Genomic DNA, 23,104 nt, shown 5'->3' with positions numbered 1-23,104 from the left:
AGGCTCTATGCCCTTCGCAAGTCATACCCCACACTTTATATTGACCACATTCATTTTACATTTCATACAGATTGGAACTGTTTTCAGGCATCATTATACAACTCCCCATGGACACTTTCAATCTCTCCCCTCGAGTGTGGTGTTTTCCGCCTTGGCTGCCCCAGCTTTACGCCCCCACAGCTCCGGGCAGGGATATTTCCCAGCTTTCCTCAACTATCGGGTTTTAGCATCCCATGACCAACTTTAGAGCTGATATGTAAGTAATTTTGGGGTGTTTGGTTTTCTCCTCCCCCTACATCCTTATTTAATTTATTGGAGTAATTTGGAATATTTTTTGTAGATACGCATTCTGGACTTACTTCTGAAGAAGTGGAACTTCATCCACGAAACGCCTCAAGCTTTTAAATGCAGTTTTTTATTTAATCATGCATTTATATTTACACTCACATACCCTTTTCCTTGATTTTATCTATCATGCTCAATAATGGAATTTTCACATTTGTCTATTATATGCCCATCATCTCCTCATATCTGCTATGTACCATGTCCCGTGTGTATTTATATGAATAAACGTTCTCATTATTGTGCAATTTATTTATTTTTGTCTAACATAAATCTCACTCAAAGTCCCAAATCCTCCCTTTTTTAACAATTAATAGGATGGGGGTGTATGCTCGTTTGACCTTAAACCTCATTTAAAGTCCCAAAAATCCCCCCCCCTTTTATATTATTCATATCACTAGTTTAGATATAAATATTGCCTAGTGAGCTCTTGCTTTAAATATACATTTTATACACAAATAATAGAAATGGCCTATTGTAGTACCCAGACACATAAGCAGTGCAGGAGTCCATTAATGAAAAGCTTTATGTGTCAGCATTCATTATTTTTCTCCACAAGGAAAGTGTCAAGACAGAGTACATGCCCCAATAATTCTAATCTCATGCAAGAAGAGAGGACAGAACAGGATCTAGTGAACCGTTAAATCTTAAGTCTTATGGAAACATGAAAACCAAATGGACTTATGGCAAAGAACAAAGCATGCTTACAGTAATCAATAGCAACCAGTCAGCAATTCTCTGTTTAAATGTTATTTTATTGATTTTTAAAATGAAAAATAACATACTACACAGGCAGAGGTTGCGTAGAACAGTCCAACATTCATAGGTGTACAAAGATGAAGACTAGGAAGTAGGAATTGGAAAGGACAAACAGGCAGAGAGGGGGAGAGGATGGTAATAAGGAGTAGTAATGGCGGGGGGACCAGTCATCAATTTTCATTGAAAGTGAGACTCCTGTTTCAGGGGATTCCTGTAAAGTGACTTTAACAAGTCTGCCTTCAACCACGGGAGAACTAGAAATCTTTGGCGCTTTAATGGTAGGGTCAAATTTCTGGATTTCTGTGGGCTACAGAAAGTGCTCTATGCAAAGTGTGCCATTGTGCCACATTAATTGTTGGAAAGGTAAGTTTTCCTAAAGGACATGTGAAGAACCTTTTCACATCTTCCAATATCAGCTTCCTTTTTAGCTCTCTGCACTTGATCTCATGATATCTATGAACCAAAAAGAAAGTTGGTGCTACATAATACCCAGCATGGGTCACTGACTGCAGGTTCCACTCTGATCAATGTCTGAATGGTAAAGTATGGTAAAGGTAAAGTACGGTAAAAAAAAAATTGTAAAACCCAGCACAACAGATCATAAATGTCCCCCAGCCCAGTGCTCCTACAACCAATATGGGAAAGCAGTGTAGGATGCTTCCAGGTTGCCATGCTGCCAAATTTTTTTTGTCTGCACAGGGTTGCTTGTACAAAATATGAAGCCTGTAAGAGAAGGGGCACTACATACTTGGTCAGGTTTCAGGAAAATCTGCTCCCTTGCTGCATGCTGTGGTTCTTTCTGCCAGCTCTTATGTAACTAGTGGATGTACATTCTAGCGGAAGGAACCACTGTGGGCAGTGAGAATAACAGGTATTCGACACACCCAAAGGGTGCAATAACAGGCAACAGGGAAGTGGCTGCATTATAACATGCAGGCCACCAGAAAGTTAAATGTATTGACTTTTCTCTAACTGGCTTGGTATTTTGTACAAACAACCATGTATTGACAGGGTCACTTTAATAACTGTAATGAATTGACTCATGTAACCGATATGACATTTTATTTCTCTAAATGCCTGGGATATTTTTTTTAACATAAGTTACATAGCTAAATACATTTTGTATGCAAAATGTATATATTTTTTATTGCCTGAGATGAAAGATTAAATTGTCTTTTACTGGACATCTATCTTTTGACCAAGAATTAACAATAAGAATAAATAATTCACTTGCTGAAGGTCAAGCAAACCTTTTATCACCGTTGACCATTATGGTACTTGGTAAAAAAAAAAAAGAAAGCGTGTTGTACTGGTTGTCCCTCTAGGGCTTTTCTATCTGTATCTTCTATTATTTTGTCACTGGTCCTTCCTCCTCTCTTCCCCTTGACTGGTTGTCCCTCACGTAACCCCCTCCCTTTCTCTTTCTCTCTTTCTGCTTCTTCTTCAGCCTGTGTCAGTATCACAGTTTGTCTCTTGGCTGCCTTCTGCTGATGATGGTCAGACTCAGAGTTTTTGCCATCTGCATCTGGTACGGCCTCTAGCAGGTAAGTGCTTTTCCCCTCTGGGGTTTTGACGTTGGGTAGGTGGGATCATATCATTGCAAGTCAACAATCTGGTTACAGCACCCAAATACATTAGAACATTATCTGATCATGTCAAAATTAGGAACACGGTTCTGAACTACTATAGAAAGTCGTTTCTAACCAGTTTCAAGATACTTGATGGAGATGCAGCTCCGCACAAGTGCATATATTTTTTTTTATAGGGCTCAGTTTCACCCACCAGAAAAAAAAGAGGATGGAAGATTAAAATCTTCAAAGTGTGGATCATATGCTAATCATCGCATCACCCTTAGTGGCAGTAGGAGGATTCATTGTGTGTGTATATATATATGACGCTAAGACTTTTTTTTTTATTAGTTTTCCTTTGCAAGCCTGTTAAATGTTAAATAATGTATTTTGAGCTAACACAGACCTCATGGGATCTATGATGGGATAAAAGGTTAATGGCTGTCAGGGATTACCAATGAAAGCAAGATTCCAGAGCCCAAACACCCTTTTCCTTTGTAAACCCAACAGCATTTGCAGTTGGCTACACTTGGAAAATTGCACATAATGAATTCCTCACCTGCGTTGTTCCCAAATTATTATTATCCACAGCCCACACATAGCATACCCTCCAAAATCCTTCTTTTCATGTGCTCCCAGAAAAATAACTGAACTGAACCTCTCCAGTCATCTGCACTCCTCAGGAACACTCCCTGTGGGAAGGAGAGGAATATTTCTAGGTCACTGTCCAATCCCTGTGCCAGATAACCAAAACTTGGATAACAAAAGGTTCTTAAAGCGGACGTTTAGCTTAAAAAACTTTTTTTTTATTTCTCTACAGCTTTAGTTGCATTGCTTACCTGTAAGTAATATCATGCCTCACGATGTGCAGGCTGTTGGATTGTGTAGAAATCTTCACTGCAGGCCTGCCCTGTTGCTGAACAGGACTCCCTCCTGCCCTCTTCTCCATTGAGAAAAGTCCTGTGCCTGTAACATGACCTGTGAATTTTGGGAAAGAATCTTCCAGACTACTTCCAAACATCCAACTACTCTGAAGTCCACAGGCACCCTTAGTTTGACCACACCTACACAGATTTTATCTATTTTAGGTGACAGTTCTTCCAGTTGCAGTGACAGTTGTAAAGGAGCCCAGCATGACTTTTTTGTCATTGTATGATTTTCAGTCAGTCACAGAGCTTAAAGTGAAGCTGACTTTATCTAAAATGTTTCCTAGATAGCAACAGTTATAAATTGCAGGCAACTTGTGATGCTTCCAGGTACAGTATAATGTATGTTGTAATCTTCAGATCAATCCATGTGATTCTGTGGGGAGTAGAGACCCCTTAGATTTTAGGCCAGGCTGGCTACAAGGGCGAGTTCAGAGGGTGGTGATAAATGGGGAGTACTCGGAATGGTCAGGGGTGGGTAGTGGGGTTCCCCAGGGTTCTGTGTTGGGACCAATCCTGTTTTATTTGTTCATAAACAACCTGGAGGATGGGATAAACAGTTCAATCCCTATATTTGCAGATGATGCTAAGCTAAGCAGGGCAATAACTTCTCCACAGGATGTGGAAACCTTGCAAAAAGATCAGAACAAATTAATGGGGTGGGCAACTACACGGCAGTTGAGTTTTAATGTAGAAAATGTAAAATAATGCATTTGGGTGGCAAAAATATGAATGCAATCTATACACTGGGGGGAGAACCTCTGGGGGAATCTAGGATGGAAAAGGACCTGGGGGTCCTAGTAGATGATAGGCTCAGCAATGGCATGCAATGCCAAGCTGCTGCTAACAAAGCAAACAGAATATTGGCATGCATTAACCTCCCTGGCTGTATTCCCGAATCTGGCTCGGGGTGGATTTTCAGTACCAAAAGCTGTAACCCCGAGCCAGACTCGGGATCGCATCGCAGGATCCAGGAAGAGCTTACTTACCTTGTCCCCTGGATCCTGCAATGTCTCCCCGCAGTGTGAGCGGCTCGTCCTCCGCTCGATCTATCACTGTGCTCGGGCTCCATTCCCTGCGAGCGTTGCAACGCACGAGGACGGTGAATGGCGCCAAATTCAAAAGTAAAACACACAATACATATATAGTACACTGTAATCTTACAGATTACATTACTTTATCAATTTATTTCAACTCCCTTTTGTCCCCAGTGGTTTCTCCAGTGCCCTGCATGCAGTTTTATATTATAAAAACTGTTCTTTTTGCCTGGAAACTGGAGATTGTCCATAGCAGCCAAAACCATCCCTTTACATCAAAAGCAGGTTTAGAGCAGCTAGAAAACAGCGATAATAAATTAGAATCACTTGCAGAATTGAGCGATAGTGATTTGTGAGGAAATCCGTCATCAAACACTGAAAGTAACGACATCGACAATTCTGCAACTGAGCAAATTTCAGAGTTTTTGATTTGATTACATTATTGAATAATTTTTATTATTATTATATTATTATTTCTTATTATATTATAATTTATGATTTAGTGTTTCAAACGTTATCATACCCGGGATGTCTACTAGACTCTTGTTTGGACAGATTTATGTGAGTTATTCCTAAGAATTACAGGCCTACAATAAAAAATTTTCATGCAAAATAATGGTACCGCTTTCAGCACCAAAAATCTGAAATAATCATACCGCCAGGGAGGTTAAAAAGGGTGATCAACTCCAGAGGTAAAACGATAATACTCCCGCTCTACAAGACTCTGGCCGCACCTAGAGTATGCTGTCCAGTTCTGGGCACCAGTCGTCAGGAAGGATGTACTGGAAATGGAGCGAGTACAAAGAAGGGCAACTAAGCTAATAAGGGGTCTGGAGGATCTTAGTTATGAGGAAAGGTTGTGAGCACTGAACTTATTCTCTCTGGAGAAGAGACGCTTCAGAGGGGATATGATTTCAATTTATAAATACCATACTGGTGACCCCAGCAATAGAGATAAAAAATTTTCGTGAAAGGGTGTTGGACAAGACACGAGGCCACTCATTAAAATTAGAAGAAAAGAGGTTTAACCTTAAACTACGTAGAGGGTTCTTTACTGTAAGAATGGCAAAGATGTGAAATTCCATTCCACAGGCGGTGGTCTCAGCGGGGAGCATTGATAGTTTCAAGAAACTATTAGATAAGCACCTGAACATCCGCAACATACAGTAATATACAATGTAATGTAATACTGACATATAATCACACACATAGGTTGGACTTGATGGACTTGTGTCTTTTTTCAACCTCACCTACTCTGTAACTATGTAACATGTGACTTTGACCTCTGGCCGAGTTTTCATGGAAGACTTTGCCATGGCTCTGCTAAATCATGTTCCCTGTAATTAAATACAAGAACCTGGGCAGGCAGCATAGATTTGGGTAAATGGCACATAAATGAAAGGGGAAGAGGCTTAACATGACTAAAGGCTATACACGCGATAAGAAGATCGGACAAAAATGGCCATATGACGAACAATCGGCCGACTATCTGATCATTAGTATAGTGCTTTCGACAGCCGATTCCGACTTTTCAGATGACAAAAACTGAAGGTGAGCACAACGTCTGATTTTTCATTCAATGTGTACAGTAATCGTAGGGAAATAATAGAATAGCAAAAAAATGTGCATGCTCAGAAGCATAGAACAACTCTACACTTCCTCTTCTACTGCACTAGTACGTAGCTACGCTTGCCTTTGTCGTACAAGTCAACACCATTCCAACTACATCATGATATGCACTTTTGTGGAAAATTGAACGATCGGTCGTCCGATTTTCTCTTAGTGTGTACTAGGCTTTAGAAAGAAGACCAAGGCCTGTGTACATCCAAGGGACTCCACAGGGACGCAGGAATTTGAAGAATAACACAACTACTTACAGGACACATTAGGTATGTATGGGCAGGCCCGGATTTACTCCCTCTGCCGCCCCAAGGCCGGGTCCTTTAATGCCGCCCCCCCCCCACAAACACACCACCATTCTCAGGTGCTGATCGCTTGGGGGCTGACAGGGGCGCTGATCGCTTGGGGGGGGCTGACAGGGGCGCAGTCGCTAATCGCTGGGGGGGGTGACAGGAGCTGATCATTGGGGGGGCTGACAGGGGCGCAGGCCCTGATCGCTGGGGGGGGCTGACAGGGGCACAGGCCCTGATTGCTGGGGGGGCTGACAGGGGTGCAGGCCCTGATCGCTGGGGGGAGCTGACAGGGGCGCAGACACTGATCGCTGGGGGGAGGGCTGACAGGGGCGCAGGCGCTGATCACTGGTGGGGGGCTGACAGGGGCGCAGGCGCTGATCGCTGGTGGGGGGCTGCCAGGGGCGCAGGTGCTGATCGCTGGTGGGGGGCTGACAGGGGCGCAGGTGTTAATTGCTGGTGGGGGGCTGACAGGGGCGCAGGCACTGTTAGCTGGGGGGTTAACAGGGGCGCAGGCGCTGATCACTGGGGGGGCTGACAGGGGCGTAGGCGCTAATCGCTGGGGGGGCTGACAGGGGCGTAGGCGCTGATTGCTGGGGGGGCTGACAGGGGCGCAGTCACTGATCGCTGGTGGGGGGCTGACAGGGGCACAGGCGCTGATCGCTGGTGGGGGGCTGACAGGGGAGCAGGCGCTGATCGCTGGTGGGGGGCTGACAGGGGCGCAGGCGCTGATCGCTGGTGGGGGGCTGACAGGGGCGCAGGCGCTGATAGCTGGGGGGGCTGACAGGGGCGCAGGCGCTGATCGCTGGGGGAGTTGACAGGGGCACAGGCGCTGATCACTGAGGGGGCTGACAGGGGCGCAGTCGCTGATCACTGGTGGGGGGCTGACAGGGGCGCAGGCGCTGATCGCTGGTGGGGGGCTGACAGGGGCGCAGGCGCTGATCGCTGGTGGGGGGCTGACAGGGGCGCAGGCGCTGATCGCTGGTGGGGGGCTGACAGGGGCGCAGGCGCTGATCGCTGGGGGGGGCTGACAGGGGCGCAGGCGCTGATCGCTGGGGGGGCTGACAGGGATACACCCAGCGATCGGGGGGTGATTGAACACTGCACCTGTGACTCCAGGGAGAAGAGAGCATGCAGAGATGCATGTAGTCATGTATAGTGAGAAGGAACTATCCAGGTGCACAGCTATGAAGGATGGCCGCCCCCCCCTGTGGGCTCTTCAGGCTTCTTACCTCGTTATCAGTGCTGTTAGGACACGGTGCTCAGTAGGCTGTGTATACAGAAGCCCCGGGTTCCCCTCACTTTCTCTCACCCTCTGATTGGAGGCAACACAACCCGGACACAGAGTCAGAATACCCGCCAACAATCCGATGTCGCCCCACCCACACCGGGCGTCATGACATTTGACGCCAATCCCTCCAACAACTCTACTTGGAGCTATACACTGGGCCGGGGGTCGCCTAATCTGACAAGACACCTGAGTGACCTCACGGTCGCCATTTTTACTGCTGGCAAGAAGCCGTGAAGATGGAAGTGTGTGGGCAAGCTGCCCCCCCCGGCCGCGGCGCCGCTCCTGCAGCGGCTTCTCAGCTTTCGCGGCCGCCCCTGCACCACTGCCGCCCCGAGGCCTGGCCTCGGTGGCCTTGTGGGAAATCCGGCCCTGTGTATGGGTCAGTGGATAATCACTGAGAACAGCAATAGGCTAGGCATCTGGCGGAACCCAGTAGTGCAGGTACTTTAGCCATTGTAGCTCTTCGAAGAAACATAGATTGGTAGCAAGAGTAGTGGGACAAGTTATGCTGACAAAATTACTTCAGCACAGCATATATCCAGCTTTAGTTAAGTTTAGTTAATAGTGTTACTAAACTCAGGACTGGGCATGCACTATTGTAAATCTGGTCTCCCACAGTACACAGAACATGGAAATGCAATTATTTTAGTAAATATAAACTGCTAAATGCCTTTTCTCATCAGCAGTATATAGTCGTGTGATTTCTATCAGTTCCTGGTGAAGCTTATAGGAGATGTTTTCACACTGCACTGAGATGACCTATGAGGCTGCAAGACCCCTGACCCTCTGTCTGGACAGTGCTGATTGGCCCTGTGCTGATCACATGCACTCTCCCAAGAAAAGAAAAAAAACCTCTCTAGCAATACACACCAAACTGAGCATGTGCAGCCTGATTCCAACGGCTCTGTCTTTTCCAGACTTGTCCAGGGGGACAGTACAGGGAGGGGGAGGATCTGTGCATACAAGATCAATCAGATTATTTACACCATGCAGAGGATGAAACCCTTAGGTTACACTGTGAGTATAACAAGCATGCTTTACTGCATATACAGACTGATTTTACTGTTGTGGGTTTAGTAACACTTTAAGCCACATGAATAAAAGCAGTTGTAAGTACTCACATCAGTATAACATGGCTTTTCCCAACTGCCACTTTTGCTGAACAGCTTGCTCCTTGGCTAGAAGTGGAATAATAACAGATCTACTGGCAGGATCCACAGGTAATAAAACAGTTACAAGAAAGATTCAGACAAACAAACACAGCTCTAGTAATGCAAGTGACAGACTGCATCATATAGCTGACTTTGATTTTGCCCCTAATTTAAAGTATTTCTAGAGGCTTAATGTTTTTTGCCTTCATGCATTCTATGCAAGTATGCATGAAGGTAAAAAACCTTCAGTATGCAGATGCCCCTAGCCCTCCCTAATGCTTACCAAGCCTGATCGCGATCCAGCAATGTGCATGAGAGCAGCTGCTCTCCCGGGTCTCTGCTTCCTCGTTGGCTAAGAGACAGCAGGGGGAGCCATTGGCTCCCCCTGCTGTCAATCACAGCTGCTGGGGGTGGGACGAGCCCTGTTCTGTGTATCTTATGGACACACAAAGCAGGGCTTAGGAGAAGGCATTCACAAGTTGTAAGAGTGGTAAGGATGTGGAATTCCCTTCCACAAGCGGGGGTCTCAGCGGGGGGCATCGATAGTTTCAAAAAACTATTAGATAAGCACCTGAAGGACCACAACATACAGGGATATACAATGTAATACTGACATATAATCACACACATAGGTTGGACTTGATGGACTTGTGTCTTTTTTCAACCTCACCTACTATGTAATATGTAAGTGCCCCCATAGCAAGTGGCTTACTATGGAGGCACTTGCAGAAAAGGAGAAGCGTGGGTGGGGGACCCGATAAGAGGAGGATCAGGGCTGATCTGTGCAAAACAATTGCACAGAGCAGGTAAGTAGAACATGTTTGTTATTTATTTTTATTTTTTTAATCTGCCCCAGACGCAGTGTTCTCATGTAGGGGGAGGCGGCATGGCAAATTTGCTCGGCTACAGGCTGACCACAGCATCACTACTCCTGCTAACTTAGCGCTGGAAGTGACAAGCCAAATCTGGAGAAGGAGGGAGCACTGGGAGGAGGTGCAGGCTGTGCTCTCTCTCCTCCAGCTCCTCTTTCCTGCCAGTGCAGCGCTACTGAGTACAGTTAATACAGGAATGCTGTCAGATCTGTGTATCTGCATCTTTCTGCTCTCGTTTTACATCCCTGGCTACCTCCTCCATAGAAAATGTGGTTGGGGGTAGGTAAACAAACCCTGTAAAAACCCAATCTCACAGTCAGGATAGTCACTAGTGTTGGGTACCCAAGGCACATTCCCTGCATCTCCTGTGGGGTATCCCAGGTCCCCGATGCCATGTTCACTGTCACTGCAGCAGCTGGCATCTCCCCTCACCAGCTGCCCGTCACAAGTAGTAAGTAAGTAGTGTCTCATGACATGACAAAATGAAGAGGAGCCTGGGAAGAGGGACTTCATGCTTCATGTCCGCCATGCTGCATCTGAGGTGTGTAGGTTTCAGGGTGGCAGGGAGGGAATTGTACTGGGGACAAAATGGGGGGTAACAAACATTTGTGCTGGGCTGCTATGGATAAGAGAATTTATGCTAGAAGATGGATTTGGAGAGGGAATGGCATAGGGAATATGTGCTAGGAGGGGGATTTGAGAGGATGGATATGTGTTCTGTGAGAGGGGTTTCGGGGAAGGGGGATTTGTGCTGGGAGGGGGGGGATTGTGGGGGAGGATTTGGGGGGAGATTTGTTCTAGTAGGAAGGATTTGGGGATGGAGAGGATATGTACAAGGAAGGGTGATTTGGGAAGGGAAGGATTTTGTGCTAGGAGGGGGGGTGGCGTGTTATGCAGAACGGTGGGAATGAGAGAGGCATAGATTTTTGCTGGGAGGGAGGGGGGATTTCAGCAGGGGAAATTTGTAAAGGGAGACATTTTTACATTTCTGCTTGGGGAGAATTTTGACTTGTAGATGGAATTTATCCTTGGAGGGTCAACATGCAGATTGGTGCTGGATTTTTTAGGGGGAGGGGGATTTTTTCTGAAAGAAGAAATGGGGGGGTGGAGCTTGCAAAGGTTTTGCGCTCTCCTGACCCATGTGTTACATACATCTAACTTTTACATGTTGTGTACTACTTACTCTTGACCCCTGCACTCTTTGAGGGGAATTTACTAAAAGTGGAGCAGTCAAAATCTGGAGTAGTTTTATATGGCAACCGATTAGCTTCTATCATTCATTTTCCAGCATTACCTGAACAAGCTGGGGTTAGAAGCTTATTGGTTACTATGTACAACTGCTCCAGATTTTGTCTGCTCCAGTTTTAGTAAATTTCCATAATGTGCACTACATACACTATATTGTACATTACAAACTTCTGACCAAATTGTTCATTGTCTTAATAGTTGCTGGTGTTGTCTATTTTCAGTGTGCAAAAAAAAAATAGTAATTGGAAGAATTTTTTTTTTAATGATTGTGCTGAGGTTTATGAGACTCTTGCTTGTGGCATAGTAGTTAAACAATTTTTTATAAGTACAAGGACACTTGTAAAGTGGTGTTCCGGCCGAAATTATACTTTTTAAATAAAAATACCAATATAATACACAAGCTTAATGTATTCTAGTAAAGTTAATCTGTAAACTAAGGTCTGTTTTGTTGGTTTATAGCAGTAGTTTGTTATTTTATAAACTTACAGCAGGCCGTGGCCATCTTAAGTCTGGGCATCTGAAGCCAGACTGTATTTCTTCCTGGATCTCATCCTTGCAGATCTCGCACATGCTCAGTGCAGCACAAGCAGTGTAATAGGTTTCAGGTTAGGTTTCCATAGCAACGGCAGTGTCAGAGGAAGTTGCCGCCCCTTCCCAGAAGGCATTGCAAACAGAAATGATGCAATGGGCCGCGGCCAGGGAGGAGGAAGTGAAAAATGAATACAGCAGATATACAGTAGGTGCTGAGAAAAAAAAATTAAAAATATCCAATTCGTTTACAGTGCACAGTTTAGTGAGAGATGCTGAAGAGTTGTAAAATTGGGTGGAACTCCACTTTAACCTTGTCACGTTAAAGGTATACTAAACACAAAAAAAAAACAGCCAGTAAAACAACACATAGTGCTGTAGACCTCATTATTTACCCTGTCTGCGTGTCTTTTTTTCTTTTAACACTGTGGTTGATTTGAAAACCTTCTTGTTTTTTTTTTGTTTGTTTTTTTTTTGTGCAAATTTTTGTTGTATTTTATTATGACAGTTATTTAAAAAAAAGTATACAATTGCAACTTTTAAAATGTAAAGACACACCAGCACAAGCATGTGCCCAGTGTTAAAACTGCTATTTTTAACTCCTATAACTAACTATGCTAGTCCATCTAACAGCCCTCACCCAAGATTAACAATGCTGCTGTCCAAAGATGGCTCTGTTGCTCCTCCATCCAGAGTGTAGGCACCCTAATATAGAAGGTGTGTTACTGGCCAGATCACCAGGTGAAAACAGAGGGAAAAAAGAGAGAAAAAAAAAAAAGAAAACTGATGCAGCCACGGGCCACCACATCTAATGATTGGTAAACTGCAATATATTACATTTTTGATTTTGGATTTAAAACCATTTTAATTATTAGCTTAGTGATCTAACTTAAACAACCTGTCGCATCTACTTAAAGTGATTGTAAACCTTCTTGTTTTTTTTTTGTTTTTTTTAAATAACAAACATATCATACTTACCTCCACTGTGCAGCTCGTTTTGCACAGAGTGGTCCCGATCCTCCTCTTCTGGGGTCCCTTTGCGGCTCTTGCAGCTCCTCCTCGCATCAAATAACCCCCTAGGACAAGCACTCTCCCGGGGGGTTGCCATGCTCCCGAGTCCAGCATTTGCGTCCATAGACACGAATGCCAAACACAGCCCCGCCCCCCAGCGCCCGCGTCATTGAATTTGATTGACAGCAGTGGGAGCCAATCCGCTATCAATCTATCCAATCAAGAGCCGAGACCCTTTGCAGAGAGGGAGAGCGCGTCTCCGCCAAGGGAATTATAGGGCTCAGGTAAGTAAAACGGGAGGGCTGGGGGGCCGGTCACTGCCAGAAGTTTTTTCACCCAATGCATAGGATGCATTAAGGTAAAAAAACACGAGGGTTTACAACCCCTTTAATCTGTGCAACTACATACATACTCCACTGACTGGCATGCATGCTCTACCTCAAGGGTCTTCAAACTATGGCCCTCCAGTTGTTCAAGAACTACAATTCCCATGATGCCTAGCCATGTCTATGAATGTCAGAGTTTTACAATGCCTCATGGGATGTGTAGTTCTGCAACAGCTGGAGGGCCGTAGTTTGAGGATCCTTACTCTACCTTTCCCTCTGACCATTCTAGTGCTCTTTATAATCAGAGCAAGGAGACCAGCAGGGTCAGAGAATGCACATCAGGAAGGTCAGCACACTTCCGCCCTCACACATCGTAGGGGGTTGGGCAAAGTTTGGCATCTTCACCCTGGGCACTAGATGACCTTGTACGTGGCAAGTGACAAGCTGCATCTGGTGGCAGGCAACGGTGGTAAGTGACAAGCTTAGGGCTCCCAATAATTCTGCATTATGGTGAATTGAACTATTTAATTTTATATTCCAATGTAATAATAAAAATATTGAACTTCAATCATCCAACACCAGCCATTGCCCTGACAAATTGCCAGCGAAAAAACGCATTGTCCTTGTGGACAGCCTTCCCAGAAGAGTTGAAGCTGTTATAGCTGCAAAGGGTGGGCCAACTCAATATTGAGAACAAACACCATCCTGGGTTTTTTTGTTCCCCTCTAGCTGCAGAGGGCTAACATTCATTACACAGACTGCCATATGTTGGTTCTCCATACAGCGCTGAACTTTTTAGGAGTACTTAATATTGAGCTCTCCGGACTTAGCCTGGGATGTCATTAAAGTTCATGTGCGTGTAAAGGTCCTTTCACATGAGCGATCCGCCCGGCGGACTCCGCTTTGCTCAGCGGGAGATGGATCCGCTGATCCCACCCTGAGCAGGCGGATGACAGGTCCGTCTCCACTCACTGTGCAGAGATGAACCTGTCCGAGTTCCGTTCTCCTCTAGGGGGAGATCAGAGCGGGAGATCACGGACAGGATCAGATCCAATAGCAGCAAACGTGTCCTCTCCATAGGAGTAAATGGAGGTCTGCCTAAAAAACTGACAGGCGGACTTAATCGGAAAGCCCAGGTGAAAGGGGCCTAAAAGCAGGCGTCCCAATACTTTTGACAATATAGTGTGTGTACGTTGCAGGGATTTTAACATTGTTGCAGATCCCTACCTTTTGAAGACCTGCACCTGCAGGGCTCTAATGAGGAAAGTGACAGGGTCTGCATCCCTTTAGACGTGTTTTCCCTTTGGGAGTATATCACAAAAAATGACATTTTTGTTGCAGGGCATTCCCAAAATCTGGCTTGTATCTTATTGCAGACTTCTGGTAAAATCAGTGAGCCAATCACACAAGCTGGAAATTACATTTCTGGTGGGGGTTTGCCATATTGCATTGCATTTTACAGAAAATTACAGCGCTACAGATTGAAAGGAAAGGTAATTTTTAATGACATTCAGTTACAATATGACTTGTGTGGCAATTGTACAGTATATGCTATATTTATTTCTATTTGCTCTTTTTTTCCCACGAAAGTGGAGTTACCCTTTAGGCTGAGTTCACAGTAGTGCGAATTGGATGCATCCAATTCGTATGACAGGAGATTGTGACCGGTTCTCTATGGAGCCGGTGTTCTGTCAGAAAGCCACTACTCATCAGAACATGTAACGTAAGTGACGTTCTGGCACGGCCATCTTGGTACACCCCACACTCGTCCACAGTAAGCCTATTATTATTATTAGTAGTAACTAATAGGATTTACATAGTGCCAACAGTTTAAGTAGCGCTTTACAACTTGAGGCCTACAGTCAGAAGGCAGCAAACGGACATCTTTTTACACCTATTGAAGTCTTGCATTTCACACTTAGTTTTACCAGTAAACTGAGTCAAATACAGTATTTGGAAGTCTGTGTGACTGTTTTGATGTTGAATTTTAAAAGCATCGGCAAGCCTACTGATCTCACAGGTTTGCTAATCTGACAGAACACAGCTGCTTTTAAAATTCAACATCAAAACAGTTTGACGGATTTCTAAATCCTGTATTTCACTATATAAGCTCAGTTTACTGGTAAAAATAAGTGTGAAATGCAAGACTCCGGTGGGTGTAAAAAAATGTCCGCTTGGCGACTTCAGACTGTATTCTTACTGTGGACGAGTGCGGGTGTACCAAGATGACCACGACAGAACATCACTAATGCCCCATACACACGGTCGGGCATTGATCGGACATTCCGACAACAAAATTCTAGGATTTTTTCCGACGGATGTTGGCTCAAACTTGTCTTGCATACACACGGTCACACAAAGTTGTCGGAAAATCCGATCATTCTGAACGCGGTGATGTAAAACACGTACGTCGGGACTATAAACGGGGCAGTAGCCAATAGCTTTCATCTCTTTATTTATTCTGAGCATGCGTGGCACTTTGTCCGTCGGATTTGTGTACACATGATCGGAAATTTCCAACAACGGATTTTGTTTTCGGAAAATTTTATATCCTGCTCTCAAACTTTGTGTGTCGGAAAATCCAATGGAAAATGTGTGATGGAGCCCACACACGGTCGGAATTTCCGATAACAAGGTCCTATCACACATTTTCCGTCGGAAAATCCGACCGTGTGTACAGGGCATTAGGTTGCATTTTCTGATGGGTAGTGGCCTTCTGATAGAACACCAGTTCACACATCTCCGGAGCCGCTGCAGAGCGAATCGCACAGAGGTCCTGTGCATCTATGGCTCCGTTTTTTAGGGCCAAATTCAGGCAAAAAATTTGGCCCTGATTCGTCCCTGAAACGGAAAACAGGGACGCACGGGACCCCTGCTGTGAGCCGCATCCGGCAGTAGTGTGAACCTAGTCTAAAGCTAAAGAAAGCTGCAGGTTTAATACCACTTTAATAATTGAATATTTAAATTCTTGCATTAACCCAATCATGACTGGTCCTCTTTAAGCAAAAGGCAGGAACAAGTAAACACCTATTCAATTTACATAATTCTGATGGAATGTTGTGTTTTCACAGTAATTCACATTCAGGCTCTTTCCAAAAAAAACACGCAAAGGAATAACAGAATCATACGTGGAATTAATATAATAAAAGCCTGTAGTGTTTTTAAACAACACGCCGATTTGTGTAAAAGTATTTTGAGATCGCGAGGACCACCTATAGTATTTTGTTTTCTAAGGCAAAGAAAATGGGGGTTCATTTTAAATAATTAGACCCTGACATAGCCAGGAAAGCAGATAAAAGAACAACTCAGACAGGTGAACATGACAGAACACATTCTTTGAAGATTGTGCATGTTGATATTACAGTAGCTCAGCCATAATTCAATGTAGTGCTATGGAAAATAAAACAATGCTTGGATGAGAGCCCATGTTGCAGGAAGTAACTAAGATTCTTAACTGTTTTATATAGGAAATTATTAACACTGGATAGCACAAAACACATAAATTCTCACTGTAATGGGGAAGTATAGTGTATTTTCAGTGAATACATATTTTGCAGTACATTATGTTATGGCACTGGGGGTCCCACAATACTTAAAGTGATACTAAACATACAATGCTTAATTTCCATTATCCCTTCTTTAATGTATAAAGATCATACCACTGTATTTAGTTTGATATAAAAAAAAAACATCTGAGTACTTTATTTTATCGTTGCTGTTCACATGTCACATGACATTTCCCAGGTCTTTCCTGTTTCTAGTACTCTACTGATGAATGTCTGCACAGTGTTGATTGGTGCTAGTCACATGACAAAAAAGGCTTTCAGATTACAGAATTAAAGTGGAGTTCCACCCACGTTTACAACTCTTCAACATCCCTCACTAAACTGTGCACTGTAAACAAATTGGATATTTTTTTATTTTTTTTCTCAGCACCTACTGTATATCTGCTGTATTCATTTTTCACTTCCTCCTCCCTGGCCGCGGCCCATCTCATCATTTCCTGTTTGCAATGCCTTCTGTGAAGGGGCGGCAACTTCCTCTGACACTGCCGTTGCTATGGAAACCTGACCTGAAACCTATTACACTGCTTGTGCTGCACTGAGCATGTGCAAGATCTGCAAGGATGAGATCCAGGAAGAAATACAGTCTGGTTTCAGATGCCCACTCTTAAGATGGCCACGGCCTGCTGTAAGTTTATAAAATAACAAACTACTGCTATAAACTAACAAAACAGACTTTAGTTAACAGACTAACTTTACTTGAATACATTAAGCTTGTGTATTATAGGGGTATTTTTATTTAAAAAGTATCATTTCGGCCGGAACACCACTTTAAAATAATTATTAGGAACAAAGCGTTTTAAATCTTCATACAAATCTATATTTCTTTTTTTTTTTTTTATAAATAACGTTCTTTATTTGAAAAGCATGCATGGTTTCAAGTAATTATAATGCAAACATTGTACATTTACAAGGAGATACAGATGGAATAGAGAAAAATAAAAGAAAAAAAAAGAAAATAAAGTATTCTTTGACAACAGTGCAGACACATATAAAAGTTAACGGTAACATATCCCCTCTTGACTCTACCAGTGTAGTGTAATGCCCTGTACACACGATAGGATTTTCCGACAACAAAATCCATGGGATTTTTTCCCGACGGATGTTGGCTCAAACTTGTCACGTTCACAGAAAGTTGGTCGGAAATTCCGAACGTCAAGAACGTGGTGACGTACAACATGTACGACGAGCCGAGAAAAATGAAATTCAATAGCCAGTGCTGCTCTTCTGCTTGATTCCGAGCATGCGTGGCACTTTGTGCGTCGGAATTGTGTACACACGATCGGAAGTTCCGACAATGGATTTTGTTGTCGGAAAATTTGAGAACCAGATCTCAAATTTTGTGTGACGGAAATTCCTATGGAAAATGTGTGATGGAGCCTACACACGGTCAGAATTTCTGACAACAAGGTCCTATCACACATTTTCCATTGGAAGATCCTATTGTGTGTACAGGGCATAAGGTGAATGTGCCTATCCTGACCTCCCCCTGATCAGGTGGAGTTCTCATCCAGCTCATTACAGGTAGAGGCTTCTCCCAACCAGGCATCCAAAATCTTTCCATACTTGGAAGGGCGTCCTTTGTGAGCATAAAGCTCCTTTTTGTACCGTAACACAATGTTAATTTCGGCGATCCATTCCTGAACGGTAGGTGATATCGCTCTAAGCCATTTCCATGCTTTGAGTAGTCTGGCTATAAGCAGTGTTTCTTGTAGAAATATGTGGTCGAACTTGGTCTCTGGGTCTGGGAACACTCCCAGTAAACATTGTTTAGGGCACAGTGTAAGTTGGGAGCCCATCTTGTCATGTATAAATTTCACTATTTGGGACCAATAATGCTGTATCACCGGGCAAGACCATATAATGTGAAAGAAAGTGCCCTTCACATCCGGGGCAAAGTGGACTGTGGTTATCTCTAAACTTAGCTAAACGTGAGGGGGTCAGGTAAGTCCTATGTAAAATGTATAACTGCGTAAGACGGTCCGAGATCTTAGGGGATACTTTTTTGTAGGCATCCAGCACCTCCTCCCACTTGTCCTACTCCATCTCCCCCACGTCCCCGGTCCAGCGGTCTTTTAGTTGGTATGCAAGAGCCGTGGCAGTTGGACGCATGAGACAGGTGTATAGTATAGAGATTCGTTTTTGAGACTCCGGCCCGGATATTACACATAGAATATCCAGTTGCTCCAGGTTTGGGGGGGTATCTCGGAATTGGGTCTGTAGGGCGTGGCAGAGCTGGAGGTAGCGAAATGCATTGAGTTGGGGAGGCCAAAAGCTTCCTTAAGTTGTTGAAATGATTTTAGGACCTCTCCACAATACATGTCTGCTAGTTAGACCACCCCTCTGGTGATCCATAGGCTGCAATCAGGTAGTTGTACCAGTTTGGGTAAGCATGGGTTGTCCCAGAGGGGTGTCTGTGGGGGGGGGTTGAGTTTACGTCTCACCACTTCCTACACCTTGCAGTGGTTGTATAGCAAACCCTACAAATCTGTATTTCTAAGCAATTGTTTTTTTTGCAATAACATGGTGTAGGTGGAGGATACGCAAAAAGAAATGCTCCCATCAGGAGCTGGGATTTTTAAGGTGCCAGTACCCCAAATTGATACACATGTATTACAATTCATAAGTTTAACTCCTTTTAATTAATATAATAAAACGTAACAAAAAAATATGCATAAAAGCAAAAAAAAATACACAGTTTAAAATTACTGGATCAATTAATTTTGGATAATTGCAGACATGATCAATAGTTGATGGTAAGTATGGAGTGATGATCACATGTTTCGCCAATGGTTTAGGCTTCCTCAGGGGATATTTAATATCACACCAGTATGCAATGTTAGTGCATGTAGTTATCCAAAGAAGTTTGTAGTGACAACAAGGTCCAAGAGTCCAGGTGTAAGTGTTAGCAAAGAAAGGGAAGCACACCGATTAGAAGTAGGGTAAGGCACTCATGTGCTGGCCGCAGGAGGGGTAGATCAGGTCTTTGGCCACTGTGGAATTGTGCTGACTATAGCGCAGGGGTTCTCTTCCCCAATCCACCCAAAAAGCCCGCTCAGGGAGCACATTCCCTCCACAGATCTTTCCGTTGCTCCCGCTAACTACCGCGTCTTTGTATGTACAGCTTCCCCACTGTCGGCAGAGTTTAAGTTGACTGACCCTCTTCACGCTGAAAGGATATCTGGAGGAGGTTCTGCCAATCACAGGCCCCTCTAGCCTATGACTATGTTGTGCATGTGCTGGGACTAACAGGGAGGTGAAGCCTTCATCAATCACCATGCTATATCCCACCCCCATATTGTTTAGCAATATGAGGACATGGAGGAGGAGGGAGGGAAGGGGAGTGTCATTTACCACTGTGTAGGTAGAATGTGTGACCTATGTACATTTTTGTTCTCGTTCTCTTACCTGCAGATCTGTGAGGAACTACTATGCCTCTGCTGAGGCAGTTTACAGATCTATTACTGTATATATTGCTGAATATTGCTTAAACATATGTTAGATAGTTTAGGATCAGTTAGGAATGTGGTTGTTTCTTGCACAAAGTGCACTTGGTGTGCTCTACCTTAACCTGTGTATATATTTTGTACAGCAGATATCTTATATTTTTTCACCTTTAATTGATTTGTATATACTGGCCGCATATGTGCCATGCCACATTGGCCCTGTTCATTTATTAACACCCTTTTCCCCCTTCCAAGTTTGTGGGATACTCTGCCTAGATTTTTGTAAAAATGTTTTGTAGGGGCGGCTGCCCAGGCCTATGAGGACATGGCCTAGTTTTGATTGGCTAGTGTAGCCTGCTCAGTGTGCTCTGGTGCTGCTCATGCTGTCTTGAGTTTCCCTGTATCCAAGCCACTAGCAAAAGTTCTGGATAATAGGCAGAAACTATGCAGTACAGTCCTGGCCAATTACAAGGAGAGGTGCATGCTGGGTGCCTGTATTTATATTATAGGAGCACATGGGCTCTGGGTATTTCCTAGAAGAGGATTGCACTAAGTAAGGGAGAGGTGCTGCCTCCCCTGGCATTTGCTGCCATGTGGCCTCAGGTGGTAGTCCTGAGGGCCTGAAGTTGGTGAGAGGGCCCTGGTTCTGCAAAGAGTTAGCTGAAGGGGCCGTCTATTCAAAATCTGGTCTGGTATCCCTGATTTAGAGTATCGCTTAGAAGTTGGAGGGAGACCAGCTGTCCCTGAACATTTTGTGAGTACAGACAACCTAAAGGACCTATAGACTTTTAACCCCTTCTGGTGTGCTATATAGTCAGCTGATGGTCTGAACAAGGGAATAATGGTTAGTGTTCTGAAAAGCAAAACAATGATGGAACTCAGGGCAGCTGCCCATTTTGCCCTGCCTTAAAGACAGCTTTGATTACTGCACAAATCTGGTACAAAATACACAAAGTATACCAGGATTCAAGTAAGTGTACACACATCTCTTGTATTTAGACACTATTTGTTTATCTTTGAGTTCATGTTTAATATACAATGTACCACCTAAGCCTTCAGCTCTTTAAAAGAGATGTACAGCCGTGGCCAAAAGTTTTCAGAATGATACAAATATTAATTTTCACAAAGTCTGCTACTTCAGTGTCTTTAGATTTTTTTGTCAGATGTTACTGTGGTATACTGAAGTATAATTACAAGCATTTCATATGTGTCAAAGGCTTTTATTGACAACGACATGAAAAAGAAGGGTCAACACTGCAAATATTGACTCTTTGCATAAACTTCAAAACCTCTGCAATTCGCAATGCCATGCTGTCAATCAACTTCTGGGCCACATCCTGACTGATGGCAGCCCATTCTTGTATAATCAATACTTGGAGTTTGTCAGAATTTGTGGGTTTTTTTTGTTCACTCGGCTCTTGAGAACTGACCATAGGTTCTCAGTTGATTAAGGTCTGGGGAGTTTCCTGGCCATGGCCCCAAAATGTCGATGTTTTGTTCCCCAAGCCACTTGGTTATCACTTTTGCCTTATGGCAAGGTGCTCCATCATAATGGAACAGGCATTGTTCCTCACCAAACTGTTACATAGTAGGTGAGGTTGAAAAAAGACAAGAAAAGTCCATCAAGTCCAACCTATGAACCTGTTCTTGGATGGTTGGAAGAAGTTGCTCTCGGAAGATGTTTTTGTACCATTCTTTATTCATGGCTGTGTTCTTAGGCAAGATTGTGAGTGAACGCACTGCTTTGGCTGAGAAGCAACCCCACACATGAATGGTCTCTGGAAGCTTTACTGTTGGTATGACACAGGACTAATGGTAGCGCTCACCTTTTCTTTTCTGGACAAAGTTTTTTCCGGATGCCCCAAACAATTGGAAAGGGGATTCATCAGAGAAAATTACTTTCCCCCAGTCCTCAGCATTTCAATCCCTGTACCTTTTGCAGAATATCAGTTTGTCCCTGATGTTTTCCTGGAGAGAAGTGGCTTTTTTGCTGCTCTTTTTGACACCAGGCCATCCTCCAAAAGTCTTTGCCTCACTGCGCCTGCAGATGCTCTCACACCTGCCTACTGCCATTCCTGAGCAAGCTCTGCACTGGTGGTGCCCCAGTCTCACAGCTATATTAACTGTAGAAGGCAGCTCTGGCGCTTTCCCGACTTTCTTGGGCGCCCTGAAGCCTTCTTCACAATTGCAGTGGAAATGTTTTTTATGGGATTAAGTTCATTTTCATGGCAAAGAGGGACCTTGCAATTAACTGCAATTCATCTGATCACTCTTCATAACATTCTGGAGTATATGCAAATTGCCATAAAAAAACAGAGGCAGCAGACTTGTGAAAATGAATATATGTGTCCTCCTCAAAACTTTTGGCCATGGCTGTATGGGTTTTTTTTTTTTAAATCATACTTACCTAGGTGAATGCTGCATCTGTCTCCCGGCGCCTCTAACAGAACCGAGCAATCTAACACTGCTCACTAGAGCGCTGGGCTGTGGAGGGGGGCGGAAGCGGCTGGCTCTGGCTCTCAGTGCGTCGCTGAGAGGCTAAGCTGGGTACCAGGCCAAGCACGTGGGCGGATCCCGATTCCATTGTCACGATCTTGCTCTGTGATGTCAACTGACAGCCCGCTGTCTGCTGAAAACAGGTCACTGGATTGCAGAATGAACTGCACTCCTGTGATCCACAGAGGAAGTACAGCCAAACAAGCTTTGGCTGTTATTCTCCTTTAAGACTTTGTTAGGACAAAAAATATGCACATCTAGTTTGCAAGTGGTAATGAGGGCTCATTCACACCATAAGGCGTGTCTGAACACACATAGCTTTTTGCATGTTCCCGCGTGTTTCACACAGTGTGTTTTTGGCAGCCCATTCGTTTCAATGGGCTGCCCATGGTACTGTGGTACTGTGTGTTTTGACAAACCTATGTTTGCTAGATGCATGGGGGTGTCAGTAATGACACTCAAACGTGTCTGCAGAAGGCAGCACATTTCTGTGCGGTGCAGGGAAAAGTGTGCTTTTTACATGTATTTCCACACTGCACCTGGTGTGAACAAGCCCTGAAGATTGGCCAACACAGTACAGACAGGCTTAATTATGGTAAACATAACTCCCCAGTAACATAGAAGGGGAAT

The 23,104-nt window shown here is 44.1% G+C and overlaps 1 protein-coding gene across 1 annotated transcript in view; it reads left to right on the top strand.

Annotated features, from left to right (window-relative positions):
* The first annotated feature begins 2,549 nt into the window (after nt 1-2,549).
* ZNF488 (zinc finger protein 488) overlaps nt 2,550-23,104 on the top strand; it is a 47,594-nt gene continuing 27,039 nt past the window's right edge. Inside the window, exon 1 of the mRNA XM_073595266.1 lies at nt 2,550-2,645. The gene's annotated coding sequence lies outside the window, so the exon portion shown is untranslated. The remainder of the gene's footprint in view (nt 2,646-23,104) is intronic.

The sequence above is a fragment of the Aquarana catesbeiana genome, linkage group LG08 (assembly GCF_042186555.1).
Source record: "Aquarana catesbeiana isolate 2022-GZ linkage group LG08, ASM4218655v1, whole genome shotgun sequence".
NCBI classification, from domain to species: Eukaryota; Metazoa; Chordata; class Amphibia; order Anura; family Ranidae; genus Aquarana; species Aquarana catesbeiana.
Note: the sequence above shows the minus strand (reverse complement) of the source record. Positions and strands in the feature narration are given on the sequence as shown.